The sequence below is a fragment of the Aedes albopictus genome, chromosome 3 (genome assembly GCF_035046485.1).
Source record: "Aedes albopictus strain Foshan chromosome 3, AalbF5, whole genome shotgun sequence".
Classification (NCBI taxonomy): domain Eukaryota; kingdom Metazoa; phylum Arthropoda; class Insecta; order Diptera; family Culicidae; genus Aedes; species Aedes albopictus.
Genome location: NC_085138.1, coordinates 138793023 through 138812934, shown reverse-complemented (window position 1 = coordinate 138812934; position 19912 = coordinate 138793023). Strand labels below are relative to the sequence as shown.

General features: G+C 41.7%; 1 pseudogene; it reads right to left on the bottom strand.

Annotated features, from left to right (window-relative positions):
- Window positions 1-17076: 17076 nt before the first annotated feature.
- On the bottom strand, window positions 17077-18382 carry LOC115260265 (uncharacterized; annotated as a pseudogene).
- Window positions 18383-19912: the final 1530 nt, after the last annotated feature.

Here is a 19912-nt window from a genome sequence, read left to right as displayed (position 1 = left end):
AACTTTGCCGGTTTGTGTTTTTTAGAAAAGACAACCATCTCAGTTTTCTCCGGAGAGAATTCGATACCCAGCTTGAGAGCCCAAGTAGACAAATTGTCCAAAGTATCCTGTAGTGGTCCTTGCAGATCGACTGCTATTGATCCCGTTATAGAAACAACACAGTCATCCGCAAGCTGTCTTAACGTGCAATTTTCCATGAGACAATCATCTATGTCTCTAACATAAAAATTGTAAAGAAGGGGGCTAAGACATGAACCCTGGGGGAGACCCATGTAGCTAATTCGTGAAACTGTCAAGTCGCCATGAGCAAAACTCATCTGCTTCTCAAACAGCAAATTATACAAAAAGTTGTTCAAAATTGGTGAAAGGCCACTTTCGTGTAGTTTGTCGGAGAGAACATCGACACAAACTGAATCAAAAGCTCCCTTAATATCCAAAAACACTGAGCCCATTTGCTGTTTTTGAGCAAAGGCAAGCTGAATTTCTGAAGAAAGTAACGCAAGACAGTCGTTCGTTCCTTTGCCTCTGCGGAAACCAAATTGTGTATCAGACAACATGCCATTCGATTCAACCCATTTGTCCAGTCGAAAGAGAATCATCTTCTCCAACAACTTCCGTAGACAAGACAACATCGCGATTGGACGGTACGAATTATGATCCGACGCGGGTTTCCCGGGTTTTTGAATAGCTATTACTCTCACTTGCCTCCAATCATCCGGAATGATGTTGTTATCCAGGAACTGATTGAACAAGTTCAACAAGCGCCTCTTAGCGACGTCGGGGTGGTTTTTAAGCAAGTTGAACTTAATTCGATCCATTCCTGGAGCGGAATTGTTACATGAAAGAAGAGCAAGTGAGAATTCAACCATCGAAAACGGCCTATCCATGTCGTCCCTATCCTCGGAAACATCACGAATTATTCGCTCCACGGGTACGGAATCTGGACAAACTTTTTTTGCGAACTTGAGAATCCACCGAGGAGAGCTTTCTCGATCCTCGTTTACCGACGACGCGTTACGCATTCTTCTCCCGACGTTCCAAAGAGTTCTCATTGATGTCTCGCGCGATAAACCCTCGACGAACCGACGCCAGTAACCGCTTTTCTTCGCCTTGATCAAGTTCTTAAACTTGCCTTCAAGGGCAGTGTACCGCTTGAAGTTTTCGACCGAACCGCGTTTCCGAAACTCTTTGAACGCAGCGGACTTCTCGCGATAGATTTCTGTACACTCGCTATCCCACCACGGATTGGGGGGTTTCCTGCGAACCGACGGACCTGGAACTGGCCGACGTTGTGCCTGAAACGCGCTACTGATGATCAGTTCTGATAGAAACTGATACTCTTCCCGCGGTGGAAGAATTTCTACCGACCCGAGCAGAAGGGACTAACAACAGCATAAGAAGTTGTGTTATTTTGGCAAAATAACTGAATAATAAAATTGATTATTTTTAAGTTATTACCATAACATATTATGTTATAAACATGTCTGTCATAAGCGGCAAAATAACAAATTCCATAACAAAAAAATGTTCCTGGAAAACCATTTCAATAACTTGTTTTGTTAGTTTCAATAACAACTTAATAACAGTGAATGCGGAAAATATTTGGATAACAAATTTTGATATTAATATGTTATTGATAATAATCGGAGAGCAGAATTTGCTATGATATCAAACTCGTTACTAAATAAGTTATAATACTTATTATATAAAATTATTCGCTTTGTCTCACAAAAATAACATGAGGTTCATCACCCATGGTTCATGAACCCAATGATCTGGCCAAAACAAGTTAGAATTAGAGAATTCATTGAACGACACAACGTCACGTGGAGGCCGTAAATAGTTAATATTTCAATATCTTTTGATCTGTTGTTGAGTTTCTAGATGTTCGATTTGAATTTAGTTATATTGTATGTTCGAAGTCATTCTGTTATCGTTGTTCAAAGTTTAGGTCAAATGCTTTGATAGCTTATCGTGTTTTGTGGGTGTTGTATTGATATTGTATGTAATGAAATGTGATTGATGTTGTATAATGAAATATGATCTGATGATATATTGTTGGTTTTGTTATGTGTGTATTAGGATTAGATATTCATTAAGACTGTAAAGTCAGATGAATGAAACAATAATAAATAAATAAATAAATCACTCTGACGTAAGAAATATTTTCAAATGATTAAAAAATACTGTATTCAGCTTTTAATTCATTCTAAGAGATTTGAAGTCGCAAGATAATCGAACTTTAGTAATTTCTATATTATCATAAACGACGAGCTTCAATTTCCACCTGTAATTTATAAACTGTTGTACTTTAATTGTTTTCGGAGCACGGTTTTGAAATCAGCTCGTGTACCTGAAAATTTTTGATCGTCGATAGCAATTTGTGACTTTTGTTTTGTTTTTTTTTTCAGCATAGAAACTGATTTTTTTAATATGCTCAACAGTTCTGCAGAAAATTTTTGGGATATTGGAAAGATTATTTTAATTCCTCCGATTTTTCACTGCATTCAAGAATTATGTCGAATATTCCTACTGGATTCTACAAGGATTCCTCCAAAAAATTTGCTATAATTTCTACTGAACTTCCTCTGATGATTCCTACATGACTTTCACCAGAAATTTTTGCAATATTTTTATTCTAGAACTCTAAAATTCTTCCAGAAATTTGTCGACAGATTTGGTCATGAACTTTGCCATAAATGACTCCAAGAGTCTTCGCCAAAAGTTCTTTGGAATCTTTCATGGATTTTCAAAGACTCCTCCAGAATCCTGCATAGAATCCCTTCAAGGGTTTCTCCAGAATTTCCTGTGATCATTAGTCCTAAACTTCATTTTAAGATTTCTCTGAAAATTTCTTTGAGGATTTCACCAGAAGTTTTTCCGAAGGATTCTCCAGGAGTTTTTCAAAAGATTCTGCCAAGAATTCTAATAATTGCTCAGAAGAATTACACTCGGTATTTCTGAGAAAATTGCGCCAGTAGTTCTCTTGAAGACTTCTCCAGGGATTTATCGAAAGGTTCCTCCAGAACTTCCAAGTGCTTATCCGAAAATTATTTAAGGAATTCCTTAAAGGAGTCGTTTAGAAATTTCCTTCTTAACTGAATACAAAAATGGAACAACACAAAGGGGCAAGTCATAATTGTCGAATTGTTGCTGTGATTTCAAAACTTGTTACTGTTTTGCTATTGCTGATAAGTTGATCAATAGTACAAAAATAACTAAGATTGTACTTCAACAAAACATGTTATTTTAATGTAATTTAGTTAATGTATATCAATAGCTTGATTATAACAATATGAGATTGTCCAACAAAATTTGTTATTGAAAAGCTATGCCTTGATAATTTAATAATAACAAAACAAGATATAAAAACAGGTTATGTGATTTCGTAGTTATTAACTTGCTATTCTCCTCTGCTCGGGGATTGCTCACCGTCGATAATTGCTTCCGCGTACTTTCCCCAGTCAATGTGTTTCGTGAGGTCGTAGGAAATGTCGATAGATGGAGGTTTACGTGAACCATTGGAAATAGAAACAACGATTGGAAGGTGATCACTACCATGGGGATCCTGGATAACCTTCCATGTACACTCCAGCGATAGTGAGCTCGAACAAATTGAGAGGTCTAATCGGCTGTCTCTAGGACGGCCATCTTTAGCTGGAGGTGCCACTCGCGTAACTTCTCCGGTGTTCAAAATTGTCATGTTGAAGTCGTCGCAGAGGTCATATATCAAAGTTGAACGGCTGTCATCGTACAGTTCCCCCCAGCCTGTACCATGGGAGTTGAAATCCCCCATGAGCAGCCGTGGCTCAGGCATAACCGAGCAGATGTGGGCGAGATCCCTGCGAGATATCGCAGTTCTCGGTGGAAGATATATGGAGGCAACACTGAGGGTTTTACCTCGGATAGTCACCTCACATGCGACGGCTTCGATGCCTGTCGGTTGAAAATCGACTCTGTAAAATGAGTGCTGCTTTTTGATCCCTAAAAGCACCCCTCCGTACGAGTCGGACCGATCAAGACGGATAATGTTGAAATCGGAAAAAGGTAAGGTTACATCGGGTGTCAGCCATGTTTCGGATAGCGCAAAAACATCGCATTGTAAATTGTTAACTAAAAACTTGAAAGCGTCTAATTTTGGTACGATACTACGACAGTTCCAGTGTAGCACAGAAATCATATCTTCGACCTCGGTGATTGAATTAGCCATCGAAAGATACGAATGTCACAAGAAGAGGCATTTTAGAAGCCAGCTGCTTCAAAAGAGGGGACACACAAGGAAGAAGTGCTTTGACAATGCTCTTCACTGAGTCAGAAGCATTAAAGAAGTTAAGGATGATGTCTACGATGCCAGAAAGCGTGAACATCGGAGCACCAAGGGGTTGTTCCTGGTTCTCCGAATGCTGACCCTCTGGCTGAGAAGTCGAAAAAATTGGGACATCTGGGATTTTTGATGTTCCCGGGAGCAAAGGAAAGTCTCGTTCATCTTGGATTTTGAATCCAGGAGGTGAACGTTTGGCGCCTTTCTTAACACTCTTAGAATTTGTCACGGTGGGTTGGGGGTCACTGCTAGGCAGATTCCGAGGTTTTTTGGTGGGTCTCTGGAGCCTCACCCGTTTCCTCGTTTCACCCTTAAAAACAAAGGGAACCCCGTCCCCGACCTCAGAGTCAGAGCCCTGATCATCGAGAGACAAAGACGAGTAGATGTTGCGTGATTCAACGACCGGAGCAGCTTGTCTCAGCATTTCGGCGTAGCTTCGCCTTGAACGCTGCTGCAACGATCGTTTTTGATGTTGTTTTCGCTGTATGTACTTCGGGCAAACATTGAGATCGTGTGGACGGTCGCTACCACAATAAACACACTTGGGCGGCGTTTTACACGCACCGTCTACATGTCTCTCCCCGCATGTTGCACAGCGAGGTTTATTGCTGCAGTACTGGGTGGTGTGGCCCAGCTGCTTGCAATTGATGTAATTCATTACCTTCGGTACATACAGCCTCACAGGTAGCCGAAGTTTGCCAATCACCAGCAGATCTGGTAATGCAGATCCGGAGAAGGTCACACAAAATTCTTCAGATGGTGTGTAAACCTTCTTCTCGCCCTCCTGGGATACCGAATGCAGTTGCCGGCAATCCAGTATCTGGACAGGAGGTAGAGAAGGGTTATGGAAACGACCACAGCCTTGCATGATCGTTTCGCAGGTCAAAGATGCGTCGGCGACCTTCCCCGAAATCTCTATCGACGCGCTCGGAAGGTAAACGAAGTACTCAAGTGTAAACAACTCGCAGGCCACAATCTCATTAGCGTGTTTTCGGTCGCCTACGGTCACCCGAAGCTTAGCTGTACCGACCATGTCAATGGAAACAACGGAAGAATACCGCTTAGTCAGATCCTTGCTGATTTGAACGGTGTTCAAACGTTTGCCTTTGGGTCGGAAGAAAACAACATATGGCCCGCCAAAGTCGGGAGGGTAGGCCTTGAGGCGGGGGGACGTGGAAACAGATTTGCTGTTGGTGTCCATTGGAGAAGCAGCAGGGTGAAGGGAGACAAAGGGGTTAGCATTTATATCGCCTTGTTGGCTCGAGCAATCCGATGCCAATAACAAAGCTTCGCTGATGTGGTACGACGTACCCCCGCCATCATTGTCATCGCCCATTGTGGCAGCTAACTACCACCACGGGGCACTCAAAAATCTTAAACTAACACTTATCACGGGGACGAAATAATAATAAAAAAAAAACAAGGGACAAAATTAACTGTACAGGGAAAGTGAGGAAAAAAAAGAGAAAAAAAACTGCTTATATACCAAATTAAATCTAATCAAAGAGTCACTGGAGAGGGGGGAACAACCAGGGGTAACTTTGAATACTTAGCTTTGTGCTCTGTTTTGCCACAGGCTCGACGACGACAGGTCCAAGCGATGGGATCGCCCGCACTGGGAGGAGGCGCGCGGTTGAACGCTCTCTGCTCTTCTCTCGGTGGGCTGCTGCTGTCGACGACGATGAGCTTGGGTACTCACTGGAAGAACCCGATCACGGCCGCGCGAGCGGCGCGGTATGCGGGGGGTGCTGCACTGTTGTGCTCGATAAAATATCAATGCGCCACGTGATATAATGAAAACGGGAACTTTACTCAAACCAAACGAACTTTTGCGGCAAAATTTGTGGCCTAACCAACCGCACGCGTCCCACTAGGGATTATCACTTAATAACTTGATCACTCGGAAACACTAGCACGAAAAAAGCCACCGAACTGAAAAGTATCGGGAGACAAACCGGACGAACGGAAAGATGCGACTGTCTCGCACGAACGCTCGCCAAAGAGTGTTGTTTACGGTTTGGACATGAAGAAATTTCGTTCGTTTCCTCAGGAAATGTTATTGAAATTGAAATGTACTTTTTCGCGCGCGTGTGGGGAAAATGATTTAATTTATTACTTTTGGGTGGGCTTCTGGGGAAAATCCAGACTACGGATTCGCACTACAGTGGGAGGAATTCTGCTGGGTCTCTGACGGTTACTTCATGGAGTTCTTGAAAAAATACTGGGACAAAACTTCACAGGGAATTGAATGGAAATTTAATGGAGATCCACAAAGGATTATTTGTGATGAATCTTCTGGCATTCCGTACGAAGGCTTTTCTTTGAGATTTCGCAGAAAATTCTCCTGAAATTCTACCAGGTGCTCCACCAGAAAATCCACCAGGAGTTCGCCGGGGATTGTCTTAAAATGTCTCTGAGATTTTCATTAGAAATTCTACAAAAAATCCCTCTGTTGCCGCCAACACTACCCTACCTGGCACTGTTTTAAATATATCTATGAACCAGTCTAAATGATAGCACCCAGGCATACAGCAACGATGAGAGACAATTGGTATTTCTATTCATATAGGACAAACAGTCGAAATCGTGCGATGCGAAGCTCGCATGCACGGACCATGAATTGGTCAGTGAAGTAAAACTTATATTTATTGTTATCTACCCAAGTAACCAGCAAGCATTTAAAATAGCATTCCTTCAGCATTATAGTAGTCTTTACGGCAACGCTTTTAATGCAAATTAGCCGTATATACGCCTTAAGTGCTGCTCCACAGCAGGTTTTGGCAAAATAACGGGCTGTCTTAGTGCTAGCCCTTCAGGAACGTCGTTTCAAGATGTCAAAGAAGCGTAACGCCTACGGTAACACCTCGTCGTCGAGCAAAACAAAACAAAAATAGATTTATGCCTGTTTCCTCCTGCTCCCTCAGCGTTCCCGCTTCCTCCCTCAGCGTTTCCCGCTTCCTCGACCAGGCAACACTCCGGCTTGTCTTACACTTTTTTGCTTGTTTTAGTAGTAATTGGGATTTGAACTTGTGATCCCCAGATAACAAATTAAAGTTGTGCTGCTGCTCCACGCTGCAGGATATGCTACAGCTGTAGCGATGGTGTGCGATGATTTTGTCCCCAATATAAAGAATGATTAGAATGCGGCATCAATTCCAAACCCCAAAACCAATTATTTTCTGAGATATATTCCCCTTGCATAAGCAGTTTCCTTCCATATTCGTTCTATATCATATTCCTCTTCCCTCTTTCGAATTATAACTTAAGATATCCACCCAATGATCCACTTATTCGGTGCACTTCCGATTTAAGAAGGAACGGCAATTTATGGATGGCCCAATCCAAACCAGCAACAGCATTGTTTTCTCCGGTGATTTCTGATAAGGGAGAGAAAAACGAATAAGTAACTCAGATGTCCAAATTTGTCAACAAGGTCTGTAAACCATGTAAAAGAGACGGCATGAGCTGTCAAATGCATAACATATCTCCCATACTCTTTGCTCGTAGCACTGGTACAGCATTTAAAAAGCATTTTCAATGCTTCCGAGTGAAAACATCTCAGGCAGTCCAAATGCTAATTAAAAGCCGAAAGCTTTCGAGCGGCACAGGTAATGCTAATTCAAGGCAGCTTTGCATTCGAACTGCTTATGTAGGGCTGCAAGCAATTCAAATGCTGGAAACGGTCTATTGTACGGCTTATTCAAATGCTTAGTGGTTACCTGGGTATATTTAAAACTAGTATCACAGGTAATCACAGTTACTTTCTGCCTAAATCTAATTAAATTAAACCTAACTTATTACTAAATCACAGATATTAAAGTACGTGAACTTAGAAACTATGGGCAAAATGTATTGCTACGCTCAACACTGAAAAATGTAAGTAAAATGTAAAACAATGAAATTATAAAGGAAATAAACATACTCTATTACAGCTTTTAGCTGATTCGCACCCACATCCCGGAGTTTGCGAGCTGCTTAATAGAATTCAGCCGAGAGTCCCTCTAAGTTCCCGTAACACCCTCCATTATGGATTTCTGTAGTATTTTTTTTTTCCGGGGTTCACTCAAATATTTTTTCAGAGATTCCCGCAGAAATTCCTTCCGGGATCACTCCAATAGTTCCTTCTAGGACTTCTACAGGAATGCATTCTAAGATTTCTACAATAATTCCTCCAAAAATTCATCGAGGAATCCCTCCGGAGATTCCTACTCCTCCGGACATTTCTCCAGAAATTCCTCCTGAGATTTCTCCAATAATTCCTCCAAAGATTCCTCCAGAAATTTCTCTGGAGATTCCTGCAGGAACTCCTCCGGAGATTTTTTTGGGAATTCCTCGGGGAAAACCTTCCGGAGATTCCTCCAAAAGATCCTCCCAAAAATCCTCCGGAGGTTTCTTCGGAGATTGTTCCAGAAATTCCTCCCGGAATTCCTCCCAGAATTCCTCCAGTAATTCTCCCAAAGATTCCTGCAGTATATTCTGGAGGAATCTCCAGAGAAATTCCTGGAGGAATCCCCGGAGGAACTCCTAGAGGAATCTCCGGTGCAATTCCTGGAGGAATCTCTGGTGCAATTCCTGGAGAAATCTCCGGAGGAATTATTGGAGGAATCTCCGGAGGAATTATTGGAAAAATTTCGGAAGGATTTTTTGGAGATTTGCTCCAGAAGATCCCCTGGTTGCTCAAGAAATTGCTTCGGGGATTTCTCCGGTAAATTCCTCCAGGAATCCATCCGGGGGTTCCTTAGGGAAGTCTTGCTGGAATTCTGGAAGAATTGCACGAGAATTCCAGAGGAACTCCTGGAAAATTTCCCGAAGAAGTCATGGTGGAATTATTAGTGAACTTCTCGTGGAATTATCGAGGTAATTTTAGATGATTTCCTGGGAAACTCCTGGGGGAATTTCCTGGAAACCCATTGGGGAATTCCAGGGGATTTTTTGCAAGAATTCCCGGGGAACTCCTACAAGAATTCACGGGGAACTCTTGCAGAAATTTTTGAAAATCCCCTTGATGAATTCCCGAAGAACTCCTGGAAGAATTTCTGGGGAACTCCTGGATATACTCCTTAAGGAATTAACGGGGAACTTCTGGGGGCATACCCGGGAACTCTAGGAATTTCTATCGGGGATTTCCTAGAGGATTCACCTGAGAGTTTCTGGATGATTTCCTGGAAAATCCCTGGAGGAATTTTCGGAACACTCCTTGAGGAATTCTCGAGGAACTCCCTGGAGGAAAGCCCGGGGAACTTCTGGAGGAATTCCCGGAGAACTCCTGGAGGAACTCCCATGGGAATTTCCGGGAAACTCCGGAGGAATTCCTGATAACCTCCTGGAGGAAGAACTGGAGGAGAACTTCTGGATGAATTCCCGTGAACTTCTGGGGGACATTCTTGAGGAATTATCGAGGAACTCCTGATAGAACTCTTTTAGGAATTTTCGAGAACTAGCCAGCTTGTTCCTGGAATTAAGAGCTATTTTCATGAGGAACTCAAAAACACCATCTTTCCAAAACTCCCAGAACTCCCGAACTTTCTTTTGAAATCATTAGCTCTTGGACCTAAAGCTTCTTTGAAGAACTTGAGGAGCTTCGCCGAGTCATTAGTTTTTTTAATCGAGATTCTGCTTCCTGCAGAATCTCGGACAATACTCGGACTTCTAAAAAATCTTAACTTTCTTTCATGAGAATGGAATTCTTGGAATTTCCTTTCGTATTAACTTCTTTATATCTCATGGATTGACCAGGTTGTTCGTTCTTAAAATCTTTGGATTTTTACTGCGCTAATTTTGAAATTTTCTCTCTATAACCCCATTATTGTCCCCAAGATCGTCCCACAATTACCACCGATAATAGAGCGAGACAGAGCAAAAGCAATGCTGCAGATTCTCACATAATTACTTTCTTCCAGGAAACAAACTTATTCACCAAACTGAGGTGTTTTGAAAATAACCGCAGGAAATCCACGCTCATTGCGTTTTGCCGTAGCGGCAGAGTTGCGGAATTTTTTTGAGTACATACCACAGTGCTTCCGCATTCCGTTGCACTTCAAACATATATTTTATCTTGAGTTCTTCCCTTGCCAAATCTATAACCCTGGGTACTGTATGCCTAAGGCTCCTGTGTACTAACAGCTTAATGCACACTGGTGTCTTTTGTGCGAAAAAAAAAACAAAAAGAAAGACAAATGTCACTTTTACTCACGGAATAATACATCGACATATTATTCCGTACGGAAAATCAACAACATGACTGACAGCATCGCATGACAGTGCCATCTGTTGGTAAATCTTTTTGGCTGCGAATTATTTATCAACTGCGAACGCTAAAGTTATTTTGATTGCAAAAGTTTGACTTGAGCATTACTTGTCCTATCCTTTTACACAGTACTTACCAGGTGGAAACTAGCCATAAATCGCTAGTTGAACCAACGGTACTTCACGGTTGTGAAGCTCTCTCCCTTGTTGGGGAGACTAAAAAACCCAATATTGCGAGCGGCGTTTGCTTCGGTAGCAAACCGGCAGAGCTGCAATGTGTTTCATCCACTCCGCTTGAGTGGTACAACGGAAAATGAATCGCACCTCCGTCGTGTAATCCTCATGCTCCAGTGACGATCGCTGGCCTGACGGCAGAATGCACATGAGGTAGCAACGGACCTTTAACCGTTGGCCTTGGATGATGTCTAACACTGCGTGGCCAATATCCTCAAAAGTAGCAGAGCGCAGTTGCGCTTAACAAAGGGAGTGTGTCTCCAACTTCAACTCTAGGTAAATTACTTTCAAGCGAATTGGACTTCTTCATGTTGCACTACGATATCGAGCGGAGACTGGCCTTGCTTCCTCAGTCTCCAGAGGGACGGTTTCTAGGTTTCTTCTACAGCGACTTTCGACACCAGAATAATCGAGCAACTCACAAAGGTTTCACCGAAGTTCATTCAAAGAAAAATGGTTCTCCAATGATTGTCGAAATAGAATGGAATAAAACGCAACAAAAATGTTTCTTTCATTTACACGGTCTGTAGTCAATGGTTGAAACTAAACGGCGATCTTTTTGGCTCAAAAACGGATGGCGTTCTTCTTCCCTGGGCTTGGAATTTATCTTCCAGGAAACTTTGATTTCAGGCATGTGGTCGATGGGCTTTGCAGTGATGATTGGAATAGCTGAATGTATAATTAATGGCAAACAATTCTGTAAAAATCAGATCTTCAAGTCATCGTCATCTGATATAGTTATACTGATCATGATGCTGCATAGTATATCAAACATTTGTCGAAGTCATTTATGTGCCGGGAAAATATAATTCCAAGTTGGTGAGAATATTACAAACTGAGGGAGGCACGGTGCCCCCACAGACCGTTATTATAAAATAAAAATGTCCATCAAAACTAAGTTCAGGGATCGAATCCTGGTGCCATTCTGCATCTCTGGGTAAATTTTTAAAATAATCCCTAGGAGGAATCTCGAGAAATCTCGATTTGATGTTTTAAACTAAGAAATGTTAATGAAATCCATGTTCAGATTCAACAATATAGCTTAAATACCCAGGTAACCACTAAGCATTTGAATAAGCCGTACAATAGACCGTTTCCAGCATTTGAATTGCTTGCAGCCCTACATAAGCAGTTCGAATGCAAAGCTGCCTTGAATTAGCATTACCTGTGCCGCTCGAAAGCTTTCGGCTTTTAATTAGCATTTGGACTGCCTGAGATGTTTTCACTCGGAAGCATTGAAAATGCTTTTTAAATGCTGTACCAGTGCTACGAGCAAAGAGTATGGGAGATATGTTATGCATTTGACAGCTCATGCCGTCTCTTTTACATGGTTTACAGACCTTGTTGACAAATTTGGACATCTGAGTTACTTATTCGTTTTTCTCTCCCTTATCAGAAATCACCGGAGAAAACAATGCTGTTGCTGGTTTGGATTGGGCCATCCATAAATTGCCGTTCCTTCTTAAATCGGAAGTGCACCGAATAAGTGGATCATTGGGTGGATATCTTAAGTTATAATTCGAAAGAGGGAAGAGGAATATGATATAGAACGAATATGGAAGGAAACTGCTTATGCAAGGGGAATATATCTCAGAAAATAATTGGTTTTGGGGTTTGGAATTGATGCCGCATTCTAATCATTCTTTATATTGGGGACAAAATCATCGCACACCATCGCTACAGCTGTAGCATATCCTGCAGCGTGGAGCAGCAGCACAACTTTAATTTGTTATCTGGGGATCACAAGTTCAAATCCCAATTACTACTAAAACAAGCAAAAAAGTGTAAGACAAGCCGGAGTGTTGCCTGGTCGAGGAAGCGGGAAACGCTGAGGGAGGAAGCGGGAACGCTGAGGGAGCAGGAGGAAACAGGCATAAATCTATTTTTGTTTTGTTTTGCTCGACGACGAGGTGTTACCGTAGGCGTTACGCTTCTTTGACATCTTGAAACGACGTTCCTGAAGGGCTAGCACTAAGACAGCCCGTTATTTTGCCAAAACCTGCTGTGGAGCAGCACTTAAGGCGTATATACGGCTAATTTGCATTAAAAGCGTTGCCGTAAAGACTACTATAATGCTGAAGGAATGCTATTTTAAATGCTTGCTGGTTACTTGGGTACCTACAAAATGATCCCCAAATTATTCAAAGTTGTTTCAAACCAGTATATATTTACCAACGCAACTTTTATTATACATGTTTACTGCTCACCCAACTCAATTAACTGACTAAACTGACATAAGTATGTTTTTCCAAGCCATGCATTGGTTTTAACGTAAGCATTAAAAACGATTTTTCCCTATTGTTTTATGAACATATTACACATCCCAGTGTTATACATTAAAATTTTCCCTAATTCTACAACATATTTACTATATTACGAGGAACCAGCCCTCCGAAGACCACAAGGGATCTAAGATATGTGGAAAAAGTTATTAAAGTTAAACCGAATAGCATGGAAACGCTGTTTAACATGTAAGGAATAACAATAAATAATCAAATCTCGTCATTTTATCGATCGGGTAAGGCTTCATAACTTTTTTCCATGAACTTCGCATCGCTTTGCGGTCTTCGGAGGTCTAATTCATCTTGAAGTTTACTACAGACATCATTCATCGAATTATTTTTAGGGACCAAGGGGTGACCCCAAGCGATTTTTCATTGAAGAAGTAAATTTTCTTATAAAACCGTCTGAAAAACTACGAATAACGGTCGCAAAAAAATAGTTTTCCCGATCGACCTGATTTTTTGCACAGTTGATATGGGACCAAAATGGAACGCAAAAAGTATACAAGAACTAGAGTTTTTGCATTTTTTTATATTTTCTCATATAAACCGTGTCCCATGCGTCGTAGTTTCCTGTTCTTCCAAAATTGGTGTACTATTAGATCTTGCTTTGCCTAGAATTTTGAACATTTTTTTGAATGAAGAGTGCTACATATTCTTGCACATGAACACTAGAAAATTACTGAGAAATATGTGTTAAAATATTTCTCAGTAATTTTCTAGTGTTCATGTGCAAGAATATGTAGCACTTTTCATTCAAAAAAATGTTCAAAATTCTAGGCAAAGCAAATCAAAGATAATCGTACACACCGTAGTTGCTACTCCGTGATTAACCAGAGTTGTACAGAGAACCAATGAAAGCACGGCTTGGGACTAGCTGCTAACCATTCTCAATGTGCACAATTCGAGAGTTCAACATTTGAGAGTCAATAACGGCGCTGGCCATGTCCTTACGGTCATCGGATCGATTATGTGTCATACTCGCCCCATATAGTAGCGATACATTTACAGCAAGGAACAATACAATTACTAAACACTGAACGCCCCTGTTCAAAATGCTAAGCATATTGAAAAAAAGTACCTATAAATTTGTTTTCGACTATTGTGACTGAAAACGTTATGCATTTTAAGAAAACTGCCTTCAAAGACCTACTGCAGTTTTTCTAACCCTAACGTTGGTAATCAAAAGCACACATGACAAGCAACGTTTTTTGCATCTTTTTTCTGATTGTTGTACACTGCTAAATGTTTTGTAAGTCAGTTTAATCAGTTAATTGATTTAGATGAGTAGTAAATATGTATAATTGAAGTAACGTTATTAAATAAATACGGGTTTGAAACAACTTTGAACACTTTAGGAAAAGTTTGTGTAGGTATTTAAGCGATATTGTCCAATCTGAACATGGATTTCTTTGAAATTTCTTAGTATAAAACATCAAATCGAGATTTCTCGTGATTCCTCCTAGGGATTATTTTAAAAATTTGCCCAGAGGTGCAGAATAGCACCAGGATTCGATCCCTGAACTTAGTTTCGATGGACATTTTTATTTTATAATAACGGTCTGTGGGGGCACCGTGGGAGGGTAATAGGCCCAGTCAGACCCCTGAATGGGCAATGTGGGTTAGTGTATGGGAATACCATTGAAGGTTTGTAATATTCTCCGAGGCTTTCGAAATCCAACAGGGCGCGTCCCCGGGTTGCGGATAGAGGGAAAGGGAGATTTTTCGCATTTGTACTGTAATCAGCCAATGTGACATTATCTCCTATGGTGTTGTAGTGCCAATGAATAATCTCATTCTATGGGAATTCGAACCTTGTAATGTATTGTTTATTAGCTTCAATTTTCTAAGCTTGGCAAGGTTCTGAAGACAAACATGAGATGAGAGAATTGCCTAATAGGAAAGTCACATCAGCAAAGCTTTTACATATGCAAATGCTATCCATGGGGTCATGTCTAGCATTTAATATGTATGGCAATGACTGGTTCTTACCTAGCAGGGGTACTACAAGACCACGCGGACAATTCGATTAAGGGCTTAATTGGGGATAATATATTTTCCAGAACTGAAGGAACATTTTTTCCGGGTGACTGGTGAGTCGGTGAAGTTGGAAGTTTCCGTTTGTTATAATTGACCAAATAAACAATCGGGCGTTTTTTTCTTTCTATGACTTGATTGGCATTTTGAGGATTATTGTTTTTTTTTGGTATTGGAAGGTATGCGATTCACTATTGAGCCTTAAAATTATTTTGCATCTGAATAGCATTGATATTGTCAAGTCTGTACCAACACCCCAATCCCTTACCAAAATACCCCTTTCTTATCCCATGGCGTTTATGTGGTCAGCAAAGACTATTCAGCCATTACCCCTCCTTATCATCGGCTTTGGACTGAATTGCGCTCTCATTGCCCTACCAAATGCTGCAAAATGAAAATGAAAATGAGAATGAAAAAAAAAAACGGATGGCGTTCTTCTTGGTTGACGAACACCCGGATTGGGATATCTTCTCAGTCGGAAAACAACTAACAGGTCTCTTTAATACGCTCAAACTCGGCATGGAGTTTAGTGTGATGCTTCTTCGGAAGGCGAACGCAGCGGCCTTCACGGGGACAATCGGCAACCTTGTGAGCGGTATCGAAGCAGTTAGCATACAGGGCCATCTTCGTCACTAACTCGAGGCGATTGCTGGAAAGCAATTTCTGAAACCACCCACAATTAATGAGGCAATGTTCGCCTTGGCAGTAGTGGGCACAATATTGGCACAGAAAACACTGACGATCCACAAGTACGGTCCTTCTTTTGTGTTGGTTCATCAACGAGCTTCGACGGTTTCAGTTTCTCACTGCTGGCATCACCTTCTTCTTCTTCCTGGTCTTCATACGGGTCCGGTGAAACATCGGTGGATACCTCAGTAGGTGACGGCAGCGGTTTTCCCCGGAGTTTACGCAGCACTGCTTGCATCGTATCATCGATCTGACTAGTGACATCGAGCTTCTGAGCGGCATTCATCTTCAAAATGCTACATTCATCCATAATGCGGCTTCTCCATTGCACTAGGAGCGGCAATGCAATTCTCAGAATTTCGGCTTCTTCTTCTACGAGCTGCCGTCGGATGTCGATTCGAGCGGCAATATCTTCCAGAAACGACACCACACTTGTAACTTCATTCCGAATAGCACTCATGGGAAATCCAAAATAACTCTCACTGAACGGATCGAACGAACGCTAACTTTTTTTTGCGGCTTGGACGATTATTGATGGTGGTTTTCTTTCTTCACTGACAGACAGCTCACACGCGACGCGATACCGAGAGCTGCGACCGTCACCTTTCGCTTTTCGCTCGTTTTCGATCACGGGTTATCTTGACGACTGGTGGTCTTGGTTCGAGTTTCGCCCGATATCGTAGAAATGAGTAATTTTCGGCGTTCACAATAGACCATTCCCGTCAAAATTTTTTATGTGCTCTACGGCTTTCTGATAATTTATTGAGCAAACTTCCCCAAAGAACCCATATGTTTTGAAGCCCCTAACTATTGAAAAACAATGAAAAACCTGCGAAGTAGCACTTTAGCCCTATGATCTCCTATACAAAAAAAATCCACAAAACCCGATGAACCCCGTTCTCCTCTACGGCTGTCTCGGAGAGATGCGGAGAATTTTCAATCAGCTGGTTGTCATTTATGACGTTTGATATTCTTTGTTTTGATCTGCTCCCATCCGCTCCAAAAGCAGATCGAAAACAGTCCGGCTCGGATCACGGAACGTATCTTAATTTCTTTGAGATGGAATTCCGCGAGGGAAAACCGGAATCGATTGTGTTACCAAGAGATACGACGCGGCAACCCGAAGCTCCAGAGGAACTTCCAGCTGATGTTGCTTCAGCGAGATCACCTCATAGTAGGTCTGACTGTTAATGACATCGTACGTGGCCGGTACGTCGGCCAACACTTCCACTATCTTGCGCTTCTGGCCGCCGCTAGCCACTACCGGAGACGATGATGCCGGACAGATCGGTTCCAGTTTAGCGCTGTGACCATTGCTAGTTCCGGGCTGATCCTGCTGTGATGCCGTCGCCGTTACGGTAGGTATGTTGAAGAAAATTTGTCACTCCCAAATTACCTGATAAAACTCCTTCAAGAAGTTCTCCAACGTTCGGAACTTGGGATGCGGCGTGTTGTAAACTCCCACCCGCGCGTGTTGTAATCTCGTTCGCCCGATGGAAATACTCCAGCACCGCCAGAATTCCCTCCCGTTTCAGAATGTGGTACGCCTCCAGCAGTCGTTCGGCCATGTGAAAGCTCAGCATCGCCTCGTGATGGTCCTTGCGCAAAACCCCTGTCCGCCAACAGGGCTTCCTCGTACCAAATTCTATCCATCCGGACGTTCTCCACCGCCATTCGATCGAAGTCGCACTTTGCAATCAGCTTGGCCGCGAGCAGCTTCTGCAAGCACGGTTGCATCACCTGTTTGAACTCCTCCAGCAGTGCCGTCAGCGATTGGCCCATAACGGCGTCCAGATATTGCTGATTAAATTTTCTTTCTTGTTCATGAGCCAATCTTCTGGCGCCTCGTGCGGATTGCCCCACTGCAGTTCGATGTTGGAAATTAGCCACGACTTGAGCAGATTTGCCTCCATCGTTTTACCGGAAGTCGTCGAAACGCACAGCATCCGGAAGTTCTTCGTGTACTCCAGAAACTTCTGGATAATCTACGTATGCTGACGCGATTCCACCTGCGGATCATTTATTACAATAACCGGTGTTTCCTGCGATGCCCGGTTGATGTCCATCAGCATCATGTTGGTCGACGTAAAGAACACCCTCTTGGCCGTCCACATCTGGGTGCGTTTGTGGGGTTTCATAAGCAATTCCACGACATCCGTCGGCAGGAACTTACCAAGAGAGATGACGCGGCAACCCGAAGCTCCAGAGGAAACGATAGTGCGCGATGTCGTAGATACGTCGGGGAAGAACATAAGATGGGATTCTCACAAAGAGTTTTCAACCCATTTTGTACGGCTTCAACGTCTTCACCATTCTCCTTTCCCAGCTTTTTTTTCCTTTCATCCATGACAAGACGCTTTGCCACTGACACCGCTGTGGATATGGTGAGTTGCCCGAAAAAATGTCACTGGATGTCCGGGTACTGGGTCTGTTGGGCACATTAAACCAAGCCAGCAATAGTGTCCTATTGACCCAATCAGAGTTAAGTCGTATTGTTAAATTTAATTTGTATTATTTTCGTCTGTGTTAATAAATACTATTGTTAGGGGTGGGGAGTTTCTGTGGATAGGGCGGGGCGGGGCAAGATGGGTCACGGGGCAAGATAGGTTAGTGCCATTTTCGAGCGCATTACTTATGTTTTGAACAGTGAGTCAAAATTCAACCATCGCGCAACAATAATGACAATGTCGCAACCTGTATTTGTTGCGACAATCCACCCAATGCGACATAAGATTGTCCCAACTTGAAAATAATATGATAAACATCGTAAAACCACGAGTTTAGAGATTTTTCAGCCTTGCGTTGCGATTTTCGAACGGTAACTTCGAGTAGGTAAACACTGCATCTCTGCTAAAGATCTATCATCAAACAGTTTCGACTTTGGGTTTGTAATAAATGATTATTCACGAGTTGAAAAGTACGCAACAAATTCAGCTTCCGTTTTGTCTGCAACAAAAATTTTCGAGATCATGTCATTATCTGTTACCAGTAGAGATAAAGAGTAATCGACGCGCCTTCTTTGTTGCTTGTTTTGTGCTTCTTTTGTCAGACAATTTTCTTCACTGGTTTTGAATATGTTGATAATTTTGTTAGGTGACCAGCATACAATGTATGCTATGTATGTATGTCATCTACAAAAGTTAAGGGTTTTATTGAAAAAAATATACACTCATTGGACATAAAAAATAAAATGGTTTTTGGCCATTTTACTTATGCGATACATTACATATAATCTCCATATAATGACCGCGTGGCAACATGGGTCACCTTAAATTTTGAGCGTATTTTTGGAGCATTTAAAAATGATTTATTTTGTATTACAAGACTATCTAAGAACTCACTTCAACCAAAAAGAATGAGCGCCTAAAATTATATCATAAATTTATGATATTTTTTTGTGAAAACATCGATTTTCAAGTCGTTTTACGACCACTCAAATCGTAAAGTTTTTTATTTTCCAAATAAATTATTAAAATGTTTACTAGTAGTTCTTGTTTATTCAGTCAGTAAATATGGATATGGAGCATATATGAATACAGAAAAAAAATCGTATAATTGCCATTTTTTGTTGAGAAAATTGGAATTACTCTGGGAATTACCTAAAAGGTGACCCATCTTGCCCCGCACTTTTTTCTCGGCGCTAAATCGGTCACTTTTTAAATAAAATAGCTTGTTCAAAAGCATGTTTTGTATTTCATGAACCTTTTATCGGCTTTTAGCATAGCTAACTAATGTGTTGAAGAGTAGAGGACGAATATAAACCAGCATGAATTGTATTTACAAAGTTATGATGATCCATCCTTAGGTGACCCATCTTGCTCCGCCCCACCCTACTTTAAAACATCCGAATTTACACCTGGGGCTCTGGTGTCTCTGAATAAGACGGGTAAATGCACAGTCGCCTTCATTGCTCTAGTGGGCTTATTCTGGTTAATAATTAGAATAACTGACGGATCGAGCCTGCGAAGTTTACGAAGTGACAAGGAAACAAGTAAGTATGTTTTTGTAATTTGTTTCAACTGCCTATGAAGATCAATTCTCGTTGAAGTTATTCTTCCTGATAATGAAAACTTGTAGTTAGGAAGGATCACCAAGTCCTCTGAAG